This window comes from Heptranchias perlo, unplaced genomic scaffold (assembly GCF_035084215.1).
Source record: "Heptranchias perlo isolate sHepPer1 unplaced genomic scaffold, sHepPer1.hap1 HAP1_SCAFFOLD_56, whole genome shotgun sequence".
Classification (NCBI taxonomy): domain Eukaryota; kingdom Metazoa; phylum Chordata; class Chondrichthyes; order Hexanchiformes; family Hexanchidae; genus Heptranchias; species Heptranchias perlo.
The window spans coordinates 121,009-145,309 of record NW_027139581.1 but is presented as its reverse complement, the minus strand read 5'-3'; the positions used below and the strand labels follow the sequence as shown (position 1 = coordinate 145,309).

The following is a 24,301-nucleotide window of genomic DNA, read 5'->3' as shown; positions in this document are numbered from 1 at the left end:
ACCAACCCTAACCTCTTACCCCGACCCTACTCACTAGTCCCGACCTCTTACCCTGACCCCACTCACTAGTCCCGACCTCTTACCCTGACCCTACTCACTAGTCCCGACCTCTTACCCTGACCCTACTCACTAGTCCCGACCTCTTACCCTGACCCTACTCACTAGTCCCGACCTCTTACCCTGACCCTACTCACTAGTCCCGACCTCTTACCCTGACCCTACTCACTAGTCCCGACCTCTTACCCTGACCCTACTCACTAGTCCCGACCTCTTACCCTGACCCTACTCACTAGTCCCGACCTCTTACCCTGACCCCACTCACTAGTCCCGACCTCTTACCCTGACCCTACTCACTAGTCCCGACCTCTTACCCTGACCCTACTCACTAGTCCTGACCTCTTACCCCGACCCTACTCACTAGTCCTGACCTCTTACCCTGACCCTACTCACTAGTCCCGACCTCTCCCGACCCTACTCACTAGTCCTGACCTCTTACCCTGACCCTACTCACTAGTCCCGACCTCTCCCGACCCTACTCACTAGTCCCGACCTCTTACCCCGACCCTACTCACTAGTCCTGACCTCTTACCCTGACCCGACTCACTAGTCCCGACCTCTCCCGACCCCACTCACTAGTCCCGACCTCTTACCCTGACCCTACTCACTAGTCCCGACCTCTTACCCCGACCCTACTCACTAGTCCCGACCTCTTACCCCGACCCTACTCACTAGTCCTGACCTCTTACCCTGACCCTACTCACTAGTCTCGACCTCTTACCCCGACCCTACTCACTCGTCCCGACCTCTTACCCCGACCCCACTCACTAGTCCCGACCTCTCACCCCGACCCTACTCACTGACCTCAATCCAAACCAAGAACCCAGAATAACCACTGACCCTGAATTGTGATGTCACCGATGATGCAGGTCGATCGTGTTGTAATAGTCATTGTGATGTCACCGATGATGCAGATCGGCTGTGTTGTAATAGTCATTGTGATGTCACCGATGATGCGGGTCGGTCACGTTGTCAATACTCATTGTGATGTCACCGATGATGCAGGTCGGTCACGTTGTCAATACTCATTGTGATGTCACCGATGATGTGGGTCGGTCACGTTGTCAATACTCATTGTGATGTCACCGATGATGCGGGTCGGTCAGTGTCAATACTCGTTGTGATGTCACCGATGATGCGGGTCGGTCACTGTCAATACTCGTTGTGATGTCACCGATGATGCGGGTCGGTCACTGTCAATACTCGTTGTGATGTCACCGATGATGCGGGTCGGTCACTGTCAATACTCGTTGTGATGTCACCGATGATGCGGGTCGGTCACTGTCAATACTCGTTGTGATGTCACCGATGATGCGGGTCGGTCACTGTCAATACTCATTGTGATGTCACCGATGATGCGGGTCGGTCACTGTCAATACTCGTTGTGATGTCACCGATGATGCGGGTCGGTCACGTTGTCAATACTCCAAATGGAGAAAAAAAAGTGGTCCGAAGAAACTTTGAAAAAAGCCTGAAGGGAGTTACTTTATTTGATGAGTAAAGGTTACAGAGTAAAGGTTACAGAGTGACGCCAATGGGTTGCCTCGGGAAGCACGGGCTCCTCCTGTCCCCTTTTCTTACAACTTTCCTCCTCACTGTACAGGACCAAGAAAGCAAGCCAGAAACACCTGCATTTATATGGAGCCTTTCACGACCTCAGGTCGTCCCAAAACGATTTACAGCCATTGATGTACTTTTGAAGTGTAGTCAGTGTTGGAATGTAGGATGCAGAGTAGCCAATTTGCGCACAGCAAGGTCTCACAAACAGCAATATGATGATGATCAGATAATCTCTTTTTTCCTGACGTTGGTTGAGGGATAAATATTGTCGAAGATACCGGGAGCACTCCCCTGCTCTTTTCTGAAATAGTGCCATGGGATCTTTTATGCCCACCTGAGAGGGCAGATGGGGCCTCAGTTTAACGACTCATCCGAAAGACGGCACCTCCAACAGTGCAGCACTCCCTCAGTACTGGCACTGCGAGTGTCATCCTGGATTATGTGCTCAAGTCTCTGGAGTGGGACTTAAACCCACGACCTTCTGACTCAGAGGCGAGAGAGCTACCCACTGAGTCCCAGCTGACACCAGTGATAATGCTGACAAGGAGTGTGCAGCAGAGAGTGCGGTGTGCTTGTGGTTTATCGCTAATAATCACTGCGGCAGCCAGTTGTGGATGCAAAACAGATTAGGAGTACAGGAAGTCAAACAAGACAGGAGCATTCCTGACCAGAATGTTCCCTTTTTGAGAATGGGAACGACGTGAGTTACCTTCCAATCTCAGGGAACAATCCCTGACTCCATTGAGCTGTTGAAGATCCAGGGAAGGGGCTCACAGAGCACCCGTCCCATCTCTTTAAACACCTTTGGGAGGATGTCATCTAGACCTGGAGCACAATCTATTCTGAGATTTCCTATTTTATCCAAGATCACATCCTTTTCTATTTTAATATTTCTGATGTTATTGTCGACAGCACATCCCACAGCTGGAATCTGAGCATTTTTAAAAATCTGTTCATGGGATGTGGGCGTCGTTGGCGAGGCCGGCATTTATTGCCCATCCCAAATTGCCCTCGAGAAGGTGGTGGTGAGCCGCCTTCTTGAACCGCTGCAGTCCGTGTGGTGACGGTTCTCCCACAGTGCTGTTCGGGAAAGAGTTCCAGGATTTTGACCCAGCGACGATGAAGGAACGGCCGATATATTTCCAAGTCGGGATGGTGTGTGACTTGGAGGGGAACGTGCAGGTGGTGTTGTTCCCATATACCTGCTGCTCTTGTCCATCTAGGTGGTAGAGGTCGCAGGTTTGGGAGGTGCTGTCAAAGAAGCCTTGGTGAGTTGCTGCAGTGCATCCTGTGGATGGTGCACACTGCAGCCACAGTGCGCTGGTGGTGAAGGGAGTGAATGTTTAGGGTGGTGGATGGGGTGCCAATCAAGCGGGCTGCTTTGTCCTGGATGGTGTCGAGCTTCTTGAGTGTTGTTGGAGCTGCACTCATCCAGGCAAGTGGAGAGTATTCCATCACTCTCCTGACTTGCGCCTTGTAGATGGTGGAAAGGCTTTGAGGAGTCAGGAGGTGAGTCACTCGCTGCAGAATACCCAGCCTCTGACCTGCTCTTGCAGCCACAATATTTATATGGCTGGTCCAGTTATGTTTCTGGTCAATGGTGACCCCCAGGATGTTGATGGTGCGGGATTTGGCTATGGTAATGCCGTTGAATGTCAAGGGGAGGTGGTGAGACTCTCTCTTGTTGGAGATGGTCATTGCCTGGCACTTGTCTGGTGCGAATGTTACTTGCCACTTATGAGCCCAAGCCTGGATGTTGTCCAGGTCTTGCTGCATGCGGGCTCGGACTGCTTCATTATTTGAGGGGTTGCGAATGGAACTGAACACTGTGCAGTCATCAGCGAACATCCCCATTTCTGACCTTATGATGGAGGGAAGATCATTGATGAAGCAGCTGAAGATGGTTGGGCCTAAGACACTGCCCTGAGGAACTCCTGCAGCAATGTCCTGGTGCTGAGATGATTGGCCTCCAACAACCACTACCATCTTCCTTTGTGCTAGGTATGATTCCAGCCACTGGAGAGTTTTCCCCCTGATTCCCATTGACTTCAATTTTACGAGGGCTCCTTGGTGCCACACTCGGTCAAATGCTGCCTTGATGTCAAGGGCAGTCACTCTCACCTCACCTCTGGAATTCAGCTCTTTTGTCCATGTTTCGACCAAGGCTGTAATGAGGTCTGGAGCCGAGTGGTCCTGGCTGAACCCAAACTGAGCATCGGTGAGCAGGTTATTGGTAAGTGCCGCTTGATAGCACTGTCGACGACACCATCCATCACTTTGCTGATGATTGAGAGCAGACTGATGGGGCGGTAATTGGCCGGATTGGATTTGTCCTGCTTTTTGTGGACAGGACATATCTGGGCAATTTTCCACATTGTCGGGTAGATGCCAGTGTTGTAGCTGTACTGAAACAGTTTGGCTAGAGGCGCAGCTAGATCTGGAGCACAAGTCTTCAGTATGACAGCTGGGATGTTGTCGGGGCCCATCGCCTTTGCTGTATCCAGTGCACTCAGCTGTTTCTTGATATCATGTGGAGTGAATTGAATTGGCTGAAGACTGGCTTCCGTGATGGTGGGGATATCAGGAGGAGGCCGAGATGGATCATCCACTCGGCACTTCTGGCTGAAGATGGTTGCAAACGCCTCAGCCTTGTCTTTTGCACTCACGTGCTGGACTCCGCCATCAGGAGTGGAGACTGATGTGAAATAATCATTTAACAGCTCTGTCATAGCCCAGGAATCTGTTTGAATCTCTCCTGAACTGTCTTTCGGTGATTCAAAACCTTATTAACGGTCTTCTGACTCCTGACATAGCTGGGAAAGCTTTTACTATTATTACCACATTGTCCACCATCTTTTCTAAAGATCTCTCAGCTTCTCTTCCCAGAGTAACTGTCGGGATCGACCCCCCCTGGGGATATCCCGGGTCGTGTATTTTTACTTATCCTGGTGTCTAACCCGCTCATCAATAAAACAGGGAATCGGGAAACACACTGCAGGTCCTTCTTTATCTGGAGATCAAATGACTGGTGGATAATTGTACCAGCCGTTAACAGGCTCCTGTGAACTCCTCCCTCTGCTATTTTAATGCAGACTTTAACCCATTTATTTTAAACAGGTTTATTTTAAATGAATCAACACCTGCCTTAAAATAATAGACTCAGGACTGTAACACAAACAGGTTCAATCTTTGTCGAATAATTCCCAGTCAGTTTTAGACTGGAAACTTAAACCTGCCGTTTCCCTTTCAGTCAGGAACAGATCCCAGTTTTACACCAATCTCTGATTTGACAGCATGTTTCCAGCATTCCCCGTTGTTCTTCCTGTCTCTAAACACAGTTGTAAAGGAGCCTTCTGTTCCGTGCCTGGAGCTCTGAACCATGGAAGAGAGCGGCTGGGACACATTTCTTACACGCCTCAAGATTAACCCACACGGTGACTCTGCTGTCAGTGAAGGGAGAGGAGAAATCCCAAAGTGCCGTTTGCCCCTCTCAGTGTGGCCCTGAAGGACTGTGTCCAGGCTGGAGTTCTGTTCCCATCGGACGATCCTCCCCCCAGATTGTCCTTTCTGAGCTCCAGTCAGGTGATGCTAAACACTCAGGTGGGAAAGACCAAAATCTACAACAATGTCTTTAAAACAAAGCTGATTAATTTAACATGTATCCAGAATATTAAACTCCAGCCCAGTTCAAGGGGTTATTAACATCAGCAGAAACAAACTCCAACTGTCAGAATGAACATGGTTCAGTCCTGGATGTGATTAACAGCAGAATCCAACCCCTGCATCACAGGTGAACTTGCTGGTGTGACTGCAGGTTGGAAGACTCAGTGAATCCCTTCCCACACACAGAGCAGGTGAACGGCCTCTCCCCAGTGTGAACTCGCTGGTGTCTCAGCAGATGGAACGGCCGAATAAATCCCTTTGCACACACGGAGCAGGTGAACGGTCTCTCCCCGGTGTGAGTGCCTTGGTGTGTCAGCAGATCCCTTGTGCTTTTAAAGCTCTTCTCACAGTCAGAACATTTAAAAGGTCTCTCCCCCGTGTGAACTCGCTGGTGTCTCAGCAGGTTGGATGACTGATTGAATCCCTTCCCACACTCGGAGCAGGTGAACGGCCTCTCCCCGGTGTGAACTCGCTGGTGTGTCAGTAGGTTACATAACTGAGCGAACCCCTTCCCACACACGGGACAGGTGAACGGCCTCTCTCCGGTGTGACTGCGCAGATGAATTTCTAGCTGGGACGGGGAATTGAATCCCTTCCCACAGTCCCCACATTTACACGGTTTCTCCGTGGTCCAGGTGTCCTTGTGTCTCTCCAGGTTGGATGATCAGTTGAAGCCTTGTCCACACACAGAACACGTGGACGGTTTCTCCCCGCTGTGAACGGTGCGATGTTTTTTCAGGCTGTGTAACTGGTTAAAGCTCTTTCCACACTCAGTGCACTGGAACACTCTCACTCGGGTGTGTGTGTCTCGGTGATTTTCCAGTCACACTGATGTTTGAAATCTTTTCCGACAAACACAACAGACAAACATTTCTCCTTCCATATTCAAAGGCCGATGATATTCAGGTCCTGATGAATCGAGTGACTCTGTCAGATCTTGACGTGATGTTTGGTTTGAGTTTCCCGTCTGCAAATCCTCCCCTTCCAATCCCCTGTAAAAGGAGTTTACAAAAGTCATCACTGTAAATACAGGATAGAAATTCAGAACAGACAATTCTCGTTTCCATGGAATATTCTTCCCGCTCATTCCCCCAGACTGTAAATCCCCGTCCCACACACTCTCCCTCCTCCCTGTGCTCAAATCCAAACCCATCGCATCATCTCCAACATTTTTTCCTCCGCTCTGACTGGGTTCAGTTCCACACTCACTGGTTCCCCTCTCTCTCCTCCCCTGAAGGTGCTGACTCTGACTGGGTTCAGTTCCACACTCACTGGTTCCCCTCTCTCTCCTCCCCTGAAGGTGCTGACTCTGACTGGGTTCAGTTCCACACTCACTGGTTCCCCTCTCTCTCCTCCCCTGAAGGTGCTGACTCTGACTGGGTTCAGTTCTGCACTCACTGTTTCCCCTCTCTCTCCTCCCCTGAAGGTGCTGACTCTGACTGGGTTCAGTTCTACACTCACTGGTTCCCCTCTCTCTCCTCCCCTGAAGGTGCTGACTCTGACTGGGTTCAGTTCCACACTCACTGGTTCCCCTCTCTCTCCTCCCCTGAAGGTGCTGACTCTGACTGGGTTCAGTTCCACACTCACTGGTTCCTCTCTCTCTCCTCCCCTGAAGGTGCTGACTCTGACTGGGTTCAGTTCCACACTCACTGGTTCCCCTCTCTCTCCTCCCCTGAAGGTGCTGACTCTGACTGGGTTCAGTTCTGCACTCACTGGTTCCCCTCCCTCTCCTCCCCTGAAGGTGCTGACTCTGACTGGGTTCAGTTCCACACTCACTGGTTCCCCTCTCTCTCCTCCCCTGAAGGTGCTGACTCTGACTGGGTTCAGTTCCACACTCACTGGTTCCCCTCTCTCTCCTCCCCTGAAGGTGTTGACTGTCCTTCCCGTATCCTAACTCGCACCAAGTCCTATTCACCCATCACCCTTGTGCTCATTGACCTACAGTGACCCCCGGTCCAGCAACGCCTCATATTTAAATTCCTCATCCTTGTGCACAAATCCATCCATGGCCCTCGCCCCTCCCAATCTCTGTAACCTCCTCCATGTCCCTCTGACCCTCCCCGATCTCTATAACCTCCTCCAGCCCTCCGACCCTCCCCTATCTCTGTCACCTCCTCCAGCCCTCCGCTATCTCTGTAACATCCTCCAGCCCTCCGCCCCTCCCCGATCTCTGTAACCTCCTCCGACCCTGCCCTATCTCTGTAACCTCCTCCCGCCCTCCGACCCTCCCCTATCTCTGTAACCTCCTCCAGCCCTCCGACCCGCCCCATCTCTGTAACCTCCTCCAGCCCTCCCCGATCTCTGTAACCTCCTCCAGCCCTCCGACCCTCCCCGATCTCTGTAACCTCCTCCAGCCCTCCGACCCTCCCCTATCTCTGTAACCTCCTCCAGCCCTCCGACCCTCCCCGATCTCTGTAACCTCCTCCAGCCCTCCGACCCTCCCCGATCTCTGTAACCTCCTTCAGCCCTCCGACCCTCCCCGATCTCTGTAACCTCCTCCATGTCCCTCCGCCCCTCCCCTATCTCTGTAACCCCCTCCGCCCCTCCCCTATCTCTGTAACCTCCTCCAGCCCTCCGACCCTCCCAGATCTCTGCTCTCCTCCAATTCCGGCCTCTTGCTCCTGCCCCATTCCCTTCGCCCCACCATTGGGGGCCGTGCCTTCAGCTGTCTGAGCCCCAAGCTCTGGAATTCCCTCCCTGAACCTCTCCCCCTCTCTCTCCTCCTTCAATCCCCCCTCTTTGACCCAGCTTTCGGTGCCCTGTCCTAATCTCTCCTCATTCCTCTCTTCCCGCTCCTGTGAACCCTCTTGACCCATTTTGCTCCGTTAAAGGCGCGATAGAAATGCAAGTTGTTGTTGACTCTGCGGGTTCAGTTCGAGCGGAGATTGGGTCGGGCCCGATCCCGGGAAGCGGCGGGTAGTGGAGGGGGGATGATGCCTCCTGTTTTCTCTCGGGTCCTGGGCCCTACACTCGGTGTTTCTGGGCCCTGTGATCCCCGCCCTTTATTAACCCGCTCTCTCCACACCTCCTCTGACCTGCTCGAACCGCGCTCTCTGCCTCAGACCCTTCGGGCCGCGCATGCTCAGCTCACACTGACCAACAATCAGCCTCTCCTGCGCCGGCGCACTGGGCTCCTCTCAGATCGATAGGGGACATTCCGGCGCGCGGTGCAGTCTGGGGACGGACCGCCGCCATTGGAGCTCCGACCAGACCCTCAGTTTCTCTGATGGGACTGAGATTGGGGGCGGGGGAAAAGCGCTTTTGGAGCAGCGGAGGGCGGAGCGGAAATAAAATAAAATAAACCCGAGAGCCCGGGGCCTTTTGATAACGTTGGTTGTGTTCGGAAATATTTTCCCCCCAAAACCGTTAATGTTTAATGAGCCTGAATTACTGACATTATTGATGTTTATTTTCCAAATGCGCTCCCGACCAATAGGAAGAGCGGAGAGGGTCTGGAGGACCGAGCGGCCGGTTGGTCCTCCAACCAATCGGAGTGTGTGAGGGGCGGGACTTGCGGCGGAGGGTCTGAGCCCGGATTTCACTCCTTCTCTGGAACTCTGCCTCATTTGTTAAACTAGATTCATGTTAAGAACAGGAAAATAGGAACAGGAGTAGGCCATTCAGCCCCTCGCGCCTGCTCCGCCATTTGATTAGATCATGGCTGATCTGTGATCTAACTCCATATACCTGCCTTTGGCCCATATCCCTTAATACCTTTGGTTGCCAAAAAGCTATCTATCTCAGATTTAAATTTAGCAATTGATCTTGCATCAATTGCCATTTGCGGAAGAGAGTTCCAAACTTCTACCACCCTTTGTGTGTAGAAGTGTTTTCTAATCTCACTCCTGAAAGGTCTGGCTCTAATTTTTAGACTGTGCCCCCCACTCCTAGAATTCCCAACCAGCGGAAATAGTTTCTCTCTATCCACCCTATCCGTTCCCCTTAATATCTTATAAACTTCGATCAGATCACCCCCTAACCTTCGAAACTCCAGAGAATACAACCCCAATTTGTGTAATCTCTCCTCGTAACTTAACCCTTGAAGTCCGGGTATCATTCTAGTAAACCTATGCTGCACTCCCTCCAAGGCCAATATGTCCTTCCGAAGGTGCGGTGCCCAGAACTGCTTACAGTACTCCAGGTGTGGTCTAACCAGGGTTTTGCATAGCTGCAGCATAACTTCTGCCCCCTTGTACTCTAGTCCTCTCAATATAAAGGCCACAATTTCAAATGAATACGTGGCTAGAGGAGTGGTGCAAGGAGGAGGGATTCAAATTCCTTGGGCATTGGAACCGGTTCTGGGGGAGGTGGGACCAGTACAAACCAGACGGTCTGCACCTGGGTAGGGCCGGGACCGCTGTCCTAGGGGGAGTGTTTGCTCATGCTGTTGGGGAGGGTTTAAACTAAAGTGGCAGGGGGTTGGGAACCTGAGCAGGGAGACAGAGGAAAGCGTGTTAGGAAGGGACAGAAGGTCTGGAGTAAAAGGTAAAGTGTTAAAAAAGGAAAAAGCAGGAACTAAGTGTCACAAAACATATTTGAAAGTACTTTATCTGAATGCACGTAGCATTCGTAACAAAATGGACGAGTTAACGGCACAAATAACTACGTATGGGTATGATCTTGTGGCCATTACAGAAACATGGCTGCAGGGTGACAACGACTGGGAATTAAATATGCCAGGGTATTTAACAATCAGGAAGGACAGGCAGGAAGGAAGGGGAGGTGGGGTGGCTATGTTAATAAAGGAAGGAATCACTGTAATACAGAGAAATGATATTGGGACAAAGGATCAGGATAATGAAACAGTTTGGGTAGAGATAAGGAATAATAAGGGGAAAAAACACTCGTGGGCGTAGTATATAGGCCTCCTAATAGTTGCAACTCTGCTGGAAGAAGTATTAATCAGGAAATAGTCGGGGCATGCAATAAAGGAACAGCTATAATTATGGGGGATTTTAACTATCATATTAACTGGACAAATCAAATTGGGCAGGGCAGCCTTGAGGAAGAGTTTATTGAGTGTATTAGGGATGGATTTCTTGAGCAGTGTGTAACTGATCCTACAAGAGGGCAAGCAACCTTGGACCTGGTCCTGTGTAATGAGCCAGGATTAATTAATAATGTCCTAGTTAAGGATCCCCTTGGAATGAGTGACCATAACATGGTTAAATTCCATATCCAATTAGAGGGTGAGAAGGTTGGTTCTCAAACAAGCGTACTGAGCTTGAATAAAGGAGACTATGATGGTATGAGAGCAGAATTGATTAAAGTGGACTGGGAAAATAGATTAAAGGGTAAGATGATACATGAGCAGTGGTGTTCATTTAAAGAGTTATTTACAACTTTCAAAAAAAAATATTCAACTGAGGAAAAAAGGGTGTAAAAGAAATGACAGCCATCCGTGGCTAAGTAAAGAAATTAAGGATAGTATCCGACTAAAAACAAGGACATGTAAGGTAGCCAAACTTAGTGGGAGGATAGAAGATTGGGAAGTCTTCAAAAGACAACAAAAAAGTAACTAAAGGATTGATTAAGAAAGGGAAGATAGATTATGAAAATAAATTAGCAAAAAATATAAAAACAGATAGCAAGAGTTTCTACAGTTATATAAAAAGAAAAAGGGTGGCTAAGGCAAACGTAGGTCCCTTAGAGGATGAGACCAGGAAATTAATGGTGGGAAACATGGAGATGGCAAAAATGCTGAACAAATATTTTGTTTCAGTCTTTACAGTAGAGGACACTAAGAATATCCCAACACTGGACAAACAGGGGGCTCTAGGGGGGGAGGAGCTAAATACAATTAAAATCACTAAGGAATTGGTACTCAGTAAAATAATGGGACTCAAGGCGGATAAATCCCCTGGACCTGATGGCTTACATCCGAGGGTCTTGAGGGAAGTGGCAGTAGGGATTGTGGATGCTTTGGTAATAATTTTCCAAAATTCTCTGGACTCAGCAAAGGTCCCGGCAGATTGGAAAACTGCTAATGTAACACCCTTATTTAAAAAGGGTAGTCGGCAGAAGGCTGGAAATTATAGACCAGTTAGCCTGACATCTGTGGTGGGTAAAATTTTGGAGTCTATTATTAAGGAGACAGTAACGGAACATTTAGATAAACATAATTTAATAGGACAAAGTCAGCATGGCTTTATGAAGGGGAAGTCATGTCTGACAAATTTGCTTGAGTTCTTTGAAGACATAACGTACAGGGTGGATAAAGGGGAACCAGTGGACGTAGTGTAATTAGACTTCCAGAAGGCATTCGACAAGGTGCCACATAAAAGATTATTGCTCAAGATAAAGAATCACTGGATTGGGGGTAATATTCTGGCATGGGTGGAGGATTGGTTATCTAACAGGAAGCAGAGAGTTGGGATAAATGGTTCATTCTCGGACTGGCAACCAGTAGCCAGTGGTGTTCCGCAGGGGTCGGTGCTGGGTCCCCAACTCTTTACAATCTATATTAACGATTTGGAGGAGGGGACTGAGTGTAACATATCAAAGTTTGCAGATGATACAAAGATGGGAGGGAAAGTAGAGAGTGAGGAGGACATAAAAAACCTACAAGGGGATATGGACAGGCTGGGTGAGTGGGCGGAGATTTGGCAGATGCAATACAATATTGGAAAATGTGAGGTTATGCACTTTGGCAGGAAAAATCAGAGAGCAAGTTATTATCTTAATGGCGAGAAACTGGAAAGTACTGCAGTACAAAGGGATCTGGGGGTCCTAGTGCAAGAAAATCAAAAAGTTAGTATGCAGCAGGTGATCAAGAAGGCCAACGGAATGTTGGCTTTTATTGCTAGGGGGATAGAATATAAAAACAGGGAGGTATTGCTGCAGTTATATAATGTGGAGATGCCGGTGATGGACTGGGGTTGACAATTGTAAACAATTTTACAACACCAAGTTATAGTCCAGCAATTTTATTTTAAATTCACAAGCTTTCGGAGGCTACCTCCTTCCTCAGGTGAACGATGTTCACCTGAGGAAGGAGGTAGCCTCCGAAAGCTTGTGAATTTAAAATAAAATTGCTGGACTATAACTTGGTGTTGTAAAATTGTTTACAGCAGTTATATAAGGTATTGGTGAGACCGCACCTGGAATACTGCATACAGTTTTGGTCTCCATACTTAAGAAAAGACATCCTTGCTCTCGAGGCAGTACAAAGGAGGTTCACTCGGTTAATCCCGGGGATGAGGGGGTGGACATATGAGGAGAGGTTGAGTAGATTGGGACTCTACTCATTGGAGTTCAGAAGAATGAGAGGCGATCTTATTGAAACATATAAGATTGTGAAGGGGCTTGATCGGGTGGATGCGGTAAGGATGTTCCCAAGGATGGGTGAAACTAGAACTAGGGGGCATAATCTTAGAATAAGGGGCTGCTCTTTCAAAACTGAGATGAGGAGAAACTTCTTCACTCAGAGGGTAGTAGGTCTGTGGAATTTGCTGCCCCAGGAAGCTGTGGAAGCTACATCATTACATAAATTTAAAACAGAAATAGACAGTTTCCTAGAAGTAAAGGGAATTAGGGGTTACGGGGAGCGGGCAGGAAATTGGACATGAAGCTGAGTTCGGATCGGTCAAGGCCCTGTGGGTGGCGGAGCCGGCCCAGGGGCTGAGTGGCCGGGTCCTGCTCCTACTCCTTGTGTTCTTTAGATTTGAGGTTAGGATCAGATCAGCCATGATCTTATTGAATGGCGGAGCAGGCTCGAGGGGCCGATTGGCCTACTCCTGCTCCTATTTCTTATGTTCTTATGTTCTTATTCCATTAGCCTTATTGATTATTTTCTGCACATGTTCATGACACTTCAATGATCTATGTACCTGAACCCCTAAGTCCCTTTGGACATCCACTGTTTTTAACTTTTTACCATTTAGAAAGTACCCTGTTCTATCCTTTTTTGATCCAAAGTGGATGACCTCACGTTTGTCTGCATTGAACTCCATTTGCCACAGTTTTGCCCATTCACCTAATCTATCAATATCGCTTTGTAATTTTATGTTTTCATCTACACTGCTTACAATGCCACCAATCTTTGTATCATCGGCAAACTTAGATATGAGACTTTCTATGCCTTCATCTAAGTCGTTAATAAATATTGTGAATAATTGAGGCCCCAAGACAGATCCCTGCGGGACTCCACTAGTCACATCTTGCCAATGTGAATACCTTCCCATTATCCCTACTCTCTGTCGCCTTTCGCTCAGCCAACTTCCTAACCAAGTCTGTACTTTTCCCTCGATTCCATGGGCTTCTATCTTAGCTAACAGTCTCTTATGTGGGACCTTATCAAATGCCTTCTGGAAGTCCACATAAATAACATCCATTGACATTCCCCTGTCCACACATTTAGTCACCTCTTCAAAAAATTCAATCAGGTTTGTCAGGCGTGACCTACCTTTCACAAATCCATGCTGGCTCTCTCTGATTAACTGAAAATTCTCGAGGTCTTCAGTCATCCTATCCTTAATTATAGACTCCAGCATTTTCCCCACAACAGATGTTAGGCTAAACTTAAATTAAACTTAAATTACAGGAGAAAACTGGACCTTTCCGTTGTGGCTTTAAACACATTAAACAGATGGAACCCTGTGGTGTCGAGCAAACAGTTCAACATTTGTTCGTAAAATGACTCTGATGAAGGAATGGAGAGCCATGTATCCAAGTTTGCTGATGACACTGAGTTCGGTGGCACAGTAAATAGTGTAGATGGGAGCAGAAAGTTGCAAGGGGGCAATGATAGATTCAGAGAGTGGGCAAAACGGTGGCGGGTGGAGTTGAATGTGGGGAAATGTGAATTCACCCACTTTGAACCTAAGACAGATCGATCAGAGTATTTACCAAACGGCAAGCAACTGGAAACTGTGGAGGAGCAGAGAGATTTCGGGGTCCAAGTACAGAAATCACTAAAAGCTAGTGGACAGTTACAAAAAATAATTTTAACGGCGAAAGGAATGTTGGCCTTCATCTCAAGGGGGCTGGAATATAAAGGGGTGGAAGTGATGTTACAGTTGTACAGAGCTCTGGTTAAACCCCATCTGGAGACTGCCTTCAGTTCTGGGCACTGCACCTCAGGGAGGATATACTGGCCTTGGAAGGGGTGCAGCACAGATTCACCAGAGTGATACTGACAGGGTGCACAGACTGGGCTTGTTTTGTGTGGAGTACAGAAGATTAAGGGGTGATCTAGAATCATAGAATCATAGAAAGGTTACAGCACGGAAGGAGGCCATTCGGCCCATCGAGTCCACACTGGCTCTCTGCAAGAGCAATCCGGCTAGTCCCACTCCCTCGCTCTTTTTCCGTAGCCCTGCAAATTTTTTCCTTTCAAGGACTTATCCAGTTCCCTTTTGAAGGCCATGATTGAATCTGCCTCCACCACCCCCTCGGGCAGTGCATTCCAGATCACAACCACTCGCTGAGTAAAAAAGTTTTTCCTCATGTCACCTTTGGTTCTTTTGCCAATCACCTTAAATCTGTGTCCTCTGGTTCTTGACCCTTCCACCAATGGGAACAGTTTCTCTCTATCTACTCTGTCCAGACTCTTCATGATTTTGAAGACCTCGATCAAATCTCCTCTCAACCGTCTCTGTTCCAAGGAGAACAACCCCAGCTTCTCCAGTCTATCCATGTAACTAAACCCCCTCATCCCTGGAATCATTCTAGTAAATCTCTTCTGCACCCTCTCTAAGGCCTTCACATCTTTCCTAAAGTGTGATGCCCAGAATTGGACACAATACTCCAGTTGTGGTCGAACCAGTGTTTTATAAAGATTCATCATGATTTCCTTGCTTTTGTACTCTATGCCTCTATTTATAAAGCCCAGGATCCCGTATGCTTTTTTAACTGCTTTCTTAACCTGTCCTGCCACTTTCAACGATTTGTGTACATATACCCCCAGGTCTCTCTGTTCCTGTACCCCTTTTAGAATTGTGCCCTCTAGTTTATATTGCCTCTCCTCATTCTTCCTACGCATTTTTCTGTGTTAAATTTCATCTGCCACATGTCCGTCCATGCCACCAGCCTGTCTATATCCTCTTGAAGTCCATCACTATCCTCCTCACTGTTTACTACACTTCCAAGTTTTGTGTCATCTGCAAATTTTGAAATTGTGCCCTGTACACCCAATTCCAAGTCATCAATATATCTAAAAAAAAGCAGTGGTCCCAGCACTGACCCCTGGGGAACACCACTGTACACCTCCCTCTAGTCTGAAAAACAACCGTTCACCACTACTCTCTGTTTCCTGTCCCTTAGCCAATTCCGTATCCAAGTTGCTACTGCCCCCTTTATTCCATGGGCCGCAATCTTGATGATAAGCCTACCATAGGCACTTTATCAAATGCCTATTGAAAGTCCATATACACCACATCAACTGCATTGCCCTCATCGACCCTCTCTGTTACCTCATCAAAAAACTCTATCAGGTCAGTTAAACACGATTTGCCTTTAACAAATCCGTGCTGGCTTTCCCTAATCAATCCACCCTCATCCAAGTGACTATTAATTCTGACCCAGATTATCGTTTCTAAAAGTTTCCCCACCACCGAGGTTAAACTGACTGGCCTGTAGTTGCTGGGTTTATCCTTACACCCTTTTTTGAACAAGGGTGTAACACTTGCAATTCTCCAGTCCTCTGGCACCACCCCTGTATCTAAGGCTGTTTGGAAGATTGTGGCCAGTACCTCCGCAATTTCCACCCTTACTTCCCTCAGCAACCTAGGATGCATCCCATCCGGACCGGGTGACTTATCTACTTTAAGTACAGCCAGCCTTTCTAGTACCTCCTCTTTATCAATTTTTAGCACATCCAGTATCTCAACTATATGTTCCTTTACTGAGACTCTGGCAGCATCTACTTCCTTGGTAAAGACAGATGCAAAATACTCATTTAGTATCTCAGCCATCCCCTCTGCCTCCATGCGTAGGTCTCCTTTTTGGTCCCTAATCGGCCCCACCCCTCCTCTTACTACCCATTTACTGTTTACATACCTGAAGAAGACTTTTGGATTCCCTTTTATGTTGGCCGCCAGTCTATTCTCATACTCTCTCTTTGCCCCTCTTATTTCTTTTCTCACTTCCCCTCTGAACTTTCTATATTCTGCCTGGTTCTCACTTGTATTATCAACCTGACATCTGTCAAACGCCCCTTTTTTCCATTTCATCTTATTCTCTATCTCTTTCGTCATCCAGTGAGCTCTGGCTTTAGTTGCCCCACCTTTCCCCCTCGTGGGAATGTACCTAGACTGTACCCGAACCATCTCCTCTTTAAAGGCCGCCCATTGTTCAATTACAGTTTTGCCTGACAATCTTTGATTCCAATTTACCCGGGCCAGATCCGTTCACAACCCACTGAAACTGAACCTCCGCCAATTGAGTATTTTCACTTTGGAGTGGTCCATGTCCTTTTCCATAGCTATTCTAAACCTTATGATACAATGATCGATGCTCCCTAAATGCTCCCCCACTGACACTTGCTCCACTTGGCCCACCTCATTCCCTAGAACCAAGTCCAGCAATGCCTCCTTCCTCGTTGGGCCGGAAATGTACTGGTTAAGAAAGTTCTCCTGGACACATTTCAAAAATTGCTCCCCCTCTGTGCCCCTTATTATTATTGTTATCCCAGTCTATATTAGGATAGTTGAAGTCCCCAGTTATCACTACTCAATGGCTTTTGCACCTCTCTGTAATTTCCCTGCAAATTTGCTCCTCTATCTCCTTCCCACTAGTTGGTGGCCTAAAGAATACACCCAGTAGTGTAACGGCACCTCTATTGTTTCTTAACTCGAACCAAATAGATTCTGTCCTTGACCCCTTCAGGACATCCTCTCTCTCCAGTACTGCAATATTCTCCTTAATCAATACTACCACCCCACCTTCTTTCTTTCCTTCCCTATCTTTCCTGCACACCTTGTATCCAGGAATATTTATTACCCAATCCTGCCCTATTTTGACCCAAGTCTCCGTTATCGCCACTACATCGTATTCCCGTGTGGCTATTTGCGCCTGCAGCTCACCAACCTCTAATTGAGGTGTTTAAGATGATTAAAGGATTTGTTAGGGTGGAGAGAGAGAAACTACTTCCTCTGGAGGGGGAGTCGAGAATAAGGGGACATAACCTTAAAATTAGAGCTCGGCCATTCTAGAGTGATGTCAGGAAGTAATTCTTCACACAAAGGGTAGTGGAAATCTGGAACTCTCTCCCTGAGAGATGTCGAGGCTGGGGGTCATTTGAAAATTTCAGATCTGAGATTGATAGATTTTTGATAGGCGAGGGTATTAAAGGTTATGGTACCAAGGCGGGTAGATGGAGTTTAAATACTGATCAGACATGATCTAATTAAATGGCGGAACAGGCTGGAGGGGCTGAATGGCCTCCTCTTGTTCATAATGATTAAATGTTCCTAATCACTGCACTAATTACAGAACGAACCGATTGTTAATAGGAGCTCCGTTCGTGAAATCCCCCGACATTCAAAGATAAACGGGACTGTCCCTTTAACTATAAACAAAGGGGAGTGCCTGTCCCTTTAAATATCTGCCCCATTCCCACAGGCAGTGGGAGGAGGAACAGCGCGCGGTCTCATTCCGCCCAAAACCAGCGGGGCCTCGCGCGAGGGAGCAGCTCCATGAGGGGGCGGGGCCAGTGTGTGAGGGCGGGGCCTCGGCTCTGACGTCTCCCGGAGCCCAGCGCGCAGGCGCGGGCGAGGCTCTTGCTCGGTCGCCAGACGGAGTCGGAGGGTCGGGAGCAGGTAGGCGGGGGGCCGGGGACAGGACACTGAGAAACCGGGCGGAGGCCGCGCCCCACGGCTTATAAACATGGAGCGAGGCCGCAGGACCCGAGTCGGATCCTCTGGGTCCCGAGTGTGAGCAGCCGGGCGGCAACTGCGGGACTTCTCCCCGGGGGACAGGCGCGGGTTACCGGGGTAACCGGTCGCCATCTTGGTAAAGGAAGACAGGGCGCGATCACGGCGCATGCGCGGCTACCTTGGCTGGGAACAAAGAGTGGGCGGGGCTTCAGGCTGCTCTGAATCAGTCTGAGTGAAGATAAGAAATAACAAGGAGGCAGAAAATATTGGTGGGAGTAGTTTACAGGCTCCCCGAACAGCAGCTCCACCATTGGACAGAGTATCAATCATGAAATAATCGGAGCTTGTAACAAAGGTAATGCAATAATCGTGGGTGGGGGGGCTTTGATCTTCACATCGACCGGGCAAATCAAATTGGCAAAGGTCGTCTGGAGGACGTGCTCATGGAATGCATTCGAGACTGTTTCCCAGAACAATGCGTCATGGAACCAACCAGGGAACAGGCTATTTTAGATCTTGGACTGTGTAATCAGACAAGGTTAATTAGTAATCTCACAGTAAGGGATCCTCTGGGGAAGAGTGATCATATGATACAATTTCACATTGAGTTTGAGAGTGACCTACTTAAGTCTTAAACAAAGCCAATTGCATAGGTACGAGGGGCAAGTCGGCGAAGGTTGATTGGGAAATTAAATTTAAAAGGTGTGACGGTGGATAAGCAATGGCAAACATTTTAAAGAAATATTTCATTATTCTCAACGGATACATTCCATTTGAGAAATAAAAACTCCACGGGAAAAGTGATTCATCCGTGGCTCGCTAAAGAAGTTAATGATAGTATTAGATTAAAAGAAGAGGCTTACAATGTTACGAAGAAAAGTACTGAGCCTGAGGGTTGGGAGAGTTTTAGAAACCAGCAAAGGACGACCAAAAAATTGATTGAGGGAGAAAATAGAATGAGAGCAAAAAAGCAAGAAATATAAAAACAGATTGTAAGAGCTTCTACAAATATGTAAAAAGGAAGAGATTAGCAGAAGTAAACGTGGGTCCCTTGGAGGCAGAGACAGGAGAAATTATAATGGGGAATAAGGAAATGGCAGAGACGTTAAACAAATATTTTGTATCTGTCTTCACAGTAGAAGACACAAAAAACATACTGGAAATAGTGGGGAATCAAGGGGATAATGAGTGAGGAACTTAAAGTAATTAATATCAGTAGAGAAAAAGTACTGGAGAAATTAATGGGACTAAAAGCCGATAAATCCCCTGGACCTGATGGCCTACATCCTAGGGTTCTAAAAGAGGTGGATGCATTGGTTGTGATCTTCCAAAAGTCCCTAGATTAGAAGGACCCCGTGGATTGGAAGGTGGCAAATGTAACCCCGCTATTCAAGAAGGGAGGGAGAGAGAAAACAGGGAACTACAGGCCAGTTAGCCTGACATCAGTCCTTGGGAAAATGCTGGAATCCATTATTAAGGAAGTGGTAACAGGGCACTTAGAAAATCATAATATGGTTAAGCAGAGTCAACATGGTTTTATGAAAGGGGAATCATGTTTAACAAATTTATTAGAGTTTTTTGAGGATGTAACTAGCAGGGTAGATAAAGGGGAACCAGTGAATGTTGTATATTTGGATTTTCAAAAGGCATTCGATAAGGTGCCATATAAAAAGTTGTTACCCCCAACCCCATGAGCCCTTATCTTGTGTAACACATTAGCATGGATAGAGGATTGGTTAACGGACAGAAAACAGAGAGTTGGGATAAACAGGTCATTTTCAGGTTGGCAGGCTATAACGAGTGGGGTGCTGCAGGGATCAGTGCTTGGGCCTCAGTTATTTACAATCGATATTAATGACATAGATGAAGGGACCGAGTGTAATGTATCCAAGTTTGCTGACGATACAAAGCTAGGTGGGAAAGTAAGCTTTGAGGACACAAAGATTCTGCAAAGCGATATAGACAGGTTAAGTGAGTGGGCAAGAAGGTGGCAGATGGAGTATAATGTGGGGAAATGTGAGGTTATTCACTTTAGTAGGAAGAATAGAGAAACAAAATATTTTTGAAATGGTGGGAAACTATTTGGGTGTCCTCATACACGAAACACAGAAAATTACCATGCAGGTACAGCAAGGTAGTAGGAAGGCAAATGGCATGTTGGCCTTTATTGCAAGGGGGTCGGAGTACAAGAGTAAGGAAGTCTTACTACAATTGTACAGGGCTTTGGTGAGACCACATCTGGAGTACTGGGTACAGTTTTGGTCTCCTTACCTAAGGAAGGATATACTTGCCTTAGAGGCAGTGCAATAAAGATTCACTGGATTGATTCCTGGGATGAGAGGGTTGTCCGAGAGGAGAGATTGAGTAGAATGGGCCTACAGTCTCTGGAGTTTAGAAGAATGAGAGGTGATCTCATTGAAACATATAAGATTCTGAGGGGCTTGACAGGGTCGATGTGGAGAGGTTGTTTCCCCTGGCTGGAGAGTCGAACTAGGGGACACAGTCTCAGGATAAGGGGTCGGCCATTTAAGACCGAGTTGAGGAGGAATTTCTTCACTTAGAGGGTTGTGAATCTTTGGAATTCTCGAGCCCAGAGGGCTGTGGATGCTCAGTCGTTGAGTATATTCAAGACTGAGATCGATAGATTTTTGGACTCTAGGGGAATCAAAGGATATGGGGATCGGGCGGGAAAGTGGAGTTGAGGCCAAAGATCAGCCATGATCTGATTGAATGGGGAGCAGGCTCGAGGGGCCGTATGGCCGACTCCGGCTCCTATTTCTTATATTCTAAGAGTGGGCGGGGATTCAGGGTCCCCGTGAACGGGAACAAAGAGTGGGCGGGGCTTCAGGGTCCCCGTGACCGGGAACAAAGAGTGGGCGGGGCTTCATGGTCCCCGTGACCGGTAACAAAGAGTGGGCGGGGCTTCATGGTCCCCGTGAACGGGAACAAAGAGTGGGCGGGGCTTCAGGGTCCCCGTGAACGGGAACAGAGTGGGCGGGGCTTCATGGTCCCCGTGACCGGTAACAAAGAGTGGGCGGGGCTTCATGGTCCCCGTGAACGGGAACAAAGAGTGGGCGGGGCTTCAGGGTCCCCGTGAACGGGAACAAAGAGTGGGCGGGGCTTCAGGGTCCCCGTGAACGGGAACAAAGAGTGGGCGGGGCTTCAGGGTCCCTGTGAACGGGAACAAAGAGTGGGCGGGGCTTCAGGGTCCCAGTGACCGGGAACAAAGAGTGGGCGGGGCTTCAGGGTCCCAGTGACCGGGAACAAAGAGTGGGCGGGGCTTCAGGGTCCCAGTGACCGGGAAGAAAGAGTGGGCGGGGCTTCAGGGTCCCAGTGACAGGGAACAAAGAGTGGGCGGGGCTTCAGGGTCCCAGTGACAGGGAACAAAGAGTGGGCGGGGCTTCAGGGTCCCAGTGACGGGGAACAAAGCGTGGGCGAGGCTTCAGGGTCCCAGTGACCGGGAACAAAGAGTGGGCGGGGCTTCAGGGTCCCAGTGACCGGGAACAAAGAGTGGGCGGGGCTTCAGGGTCCCTGTGACTGGGAACAAAGAGTGGGCGGGGCTTCAGGGTCCCAGTGACGGGGAACAAAGAGTGGGCGGGGCTTCAGGGTCCCAGTGACCGGGAACAAAGAGTGGGCGGGGCTTCAGGGTCCCAGTGACCGGGAACAAAGAGTGGGCGGGGCTTCAGGGTCCCAGTGACTGGGAACAAAGAGTGGGCGGGGCTTCAGGGTCCCAGTGACTGTGAACAAAGAGTGGGCGGGGCTTCAGGGTCCCCGTGAACGGGAACAAAGAGTGGGCGGGGCTTCATGGTCCCCGTGAACGGGAACAAAGAGTGGGCGAGGCTTCAGGGTCACCGTGAACGGGAACAAAGAGTGGGCGGGGCTTCAGGGTCCCCGTGAACGGGAACAAAGAGTGGGCGGGGCTTCAGAGTCCCCGTGAACGGGAACAAAGAGTGGGCGGGGCTTCAGGGTCCCCGTGAACGGGAACAAAGAGTGGGCGGGGCTTCAGGGTCCCCGTGAACGGGAACAAAGAGTGGGCGGGGCTTCAGGGTCCCAGTGACCGGGAACAAAGAGTGGGCGGGGCTTCAGGGTCCCAGTGACCGGGAACAAAGAGTGGGCGGGGCTTCAGGGTCCCTGTGACTGGGAACAAAGAGTGGGCGGGGCTTCAGGGTCCCAGTGACCGGGAACAAAGAGTGGGCGGGGCTTCAGGGTCCCAGTGACCGGGAACAAAGAGTGGGCGGGGCTTCAGGGTCCCAGTGACAGGGAACAAAGAGTGGGCGGGGCTTCAGGGTCCCAGTGACCAGGAACAAAGAGTGGGCGGGGCTTCAGGGTCCCAGTGACCAGGAACAAAGAGTGGGCGGGGCTTCAGGGTCCCTGTGACGGGAACAAAGAGTGGGCGGGGCTTCAGGGCCCCAGTGACTGGGAACAAAGAGTGGGCGGGGCTTCAGGGTCCCAATGACTGGGAACAAAGAGTGGGCGGGGCTTCAGGATCCCAGTGACTGTGAACAAAGAGTGGGCGGGGCTTCAGGGTCCCAGTGACTGGGAACAAAGAGTGGGCGGGGCTTCAGGGTCCCAGTGACCGGGAACAAAGAGTGGGCGGGGCTTCAGGGTCCCAGTGACCGGGAACAAAGAGTGGGCGGGGTTTCAGGGTCCCAGTGACCAGGAACAAAGAGTGGGCGGGGCTTCAGGGTCCCAGTGACCAGGAACAAAGAGTGGGCGGGGCTTCAGGGTCCCTGTGACTGGGAACAAAGAGTGGGCGGGGCTTCAGGGTCCCAGTGACAGGGAACAAAGAGTGGGCGGGGCTTCAGGGTCCCAGTGACCGGGAACAAAGAGTGGGTGGGGCTTCAGGGTCCCAGTGACCGGGAACAAAGAGTGGGCGGGGCTTCAGGGTCCCAGTGACCGGGAACAAAGAGTGGGCGGGGCTTCAGGGTCCCAGTGACTGGGAACAAAGAGTGGGCGGGGCTTCAGGGTCCCAGTGAACGGGAACAAAGAGTGGGCGGGGCTTCAGGGTCCCCGTGAACGGGAACAAAGAGTGGGCGGGGCTTCATGGTCCCCGTGAACGGGAACAAAGAGTGGGCGGGGCTTCAGGGTCACCGTGAACGGGAACAAAGAGTGGGTGGGGCTTCAGGGTCCCCGTGAACGGGAACAAAGAGTGGGCGGGGCTTCAGGGTCCCCGTGAACGGGAACAAAGAGTGGGCGGGGCTTCAGGGTCCCAGTGACCAGGAACAAAGAGTGGGCGGGGCTTCAGGGTCCCAGTGACTGGGAACAAAGAGTGGGCGGGGCTTCAGGGTCCCAGTGACAGGGAACAAAGAGTGGGCGGGGCTTCAGGGTCCCAGTGACGGTGAACAAAGAGTGGGCGGGGCTTCAGGTCCCTGTGACTGGGAACAAAGAGTGGGCGGGGCTTCAGGGTCCCAGTGACTGGGAACAAAGAGTGGGCGGGGCTTCAGGGTCCCAGTGACCGGGAAGAAAGAGTGGGCGGGGCTTCAGGGTCCCAGTGACTGTGAACAAAGAGTGGGCGGGGCTTCAGGGTCCCCGTGACCGGGAACAAAGAGTGGGCGGGGCTTCAGGGTCCCAGTGACCGGGAACAAAGAGTGGGCGGGGCTTCAGGGTCCCAGTGACTGGGAACAAAGAGTGGGCGGGGCTTCAGGGTCCCAGTGACTGGGAACAAAGAGTGGGCGGGGCTTCAGGGTCCCAATGACTGGGAACAAAGAGTGGGCGGGGCTTCAGGGTCCCAGTGACGGGGAACAGAGTGGGCGGGGCTTCAGGGTCCCAGTGACCGGGAACAAAGAGTGGGCGGGGCTTCAGGGTCCCAGTGACTGTGAACAACGAGTGGGCGGGGCTTCAGGGTCCCAGTGACTGGGAACAAAGAGTGGGCGGGGCTTCAGGGTCCCAGTGACCGGGAACAAAGAGTGGGCGGGGCTTCAGTGTCCCAGTGACTGGGAACAAAGAGTGGGCGGGGCTTCAGGGTCCCAGTGACGGTGAACAAAGAGTGGGCGGGGCTTCAGGGTCCCAGTGACGGTGAACAAAGAGTGGGCGGGGCTTCAGGGTCCCAGTGACTGGGAACAAAGAGTGGGCGGGGCTTCAGGGTCCCAGTGACCGGGAACAAAGAGTGGGCGGGGCTTCAGTGTCCCAGTGACTGGGAACAAAGAGTGGGCGGGGCTTCAGGGTCCCAGTGACGGTGAACAAAGAGTGGGCGGGGCTTCAGGGTC

The 24,301-nt window shown here is 49.9% G+C and overlaps 1 protein-coding gene and 1 pseudogene across 1 annotated transcript in view; one reads left to right on the top strand and one right to left on the bottom strand.

Moving 5' to 3' along the window:
* The window catches only part of LOC137315824 (zinc finger protein 585A-like), an 84,306-nt pseudogene extending 66,079 nt beyond the window's left edge, over positions 1-18,227 (bottom strand).
* The window catches only part of LOC137315784 (zinc finger protein 132-like), a 272,791-nt gene that overhangs the window by 147,151 nt on the left and 101,339 nt on the right, over positions 1-24,301 (top strand). The window lies entirely within an intron of this gene.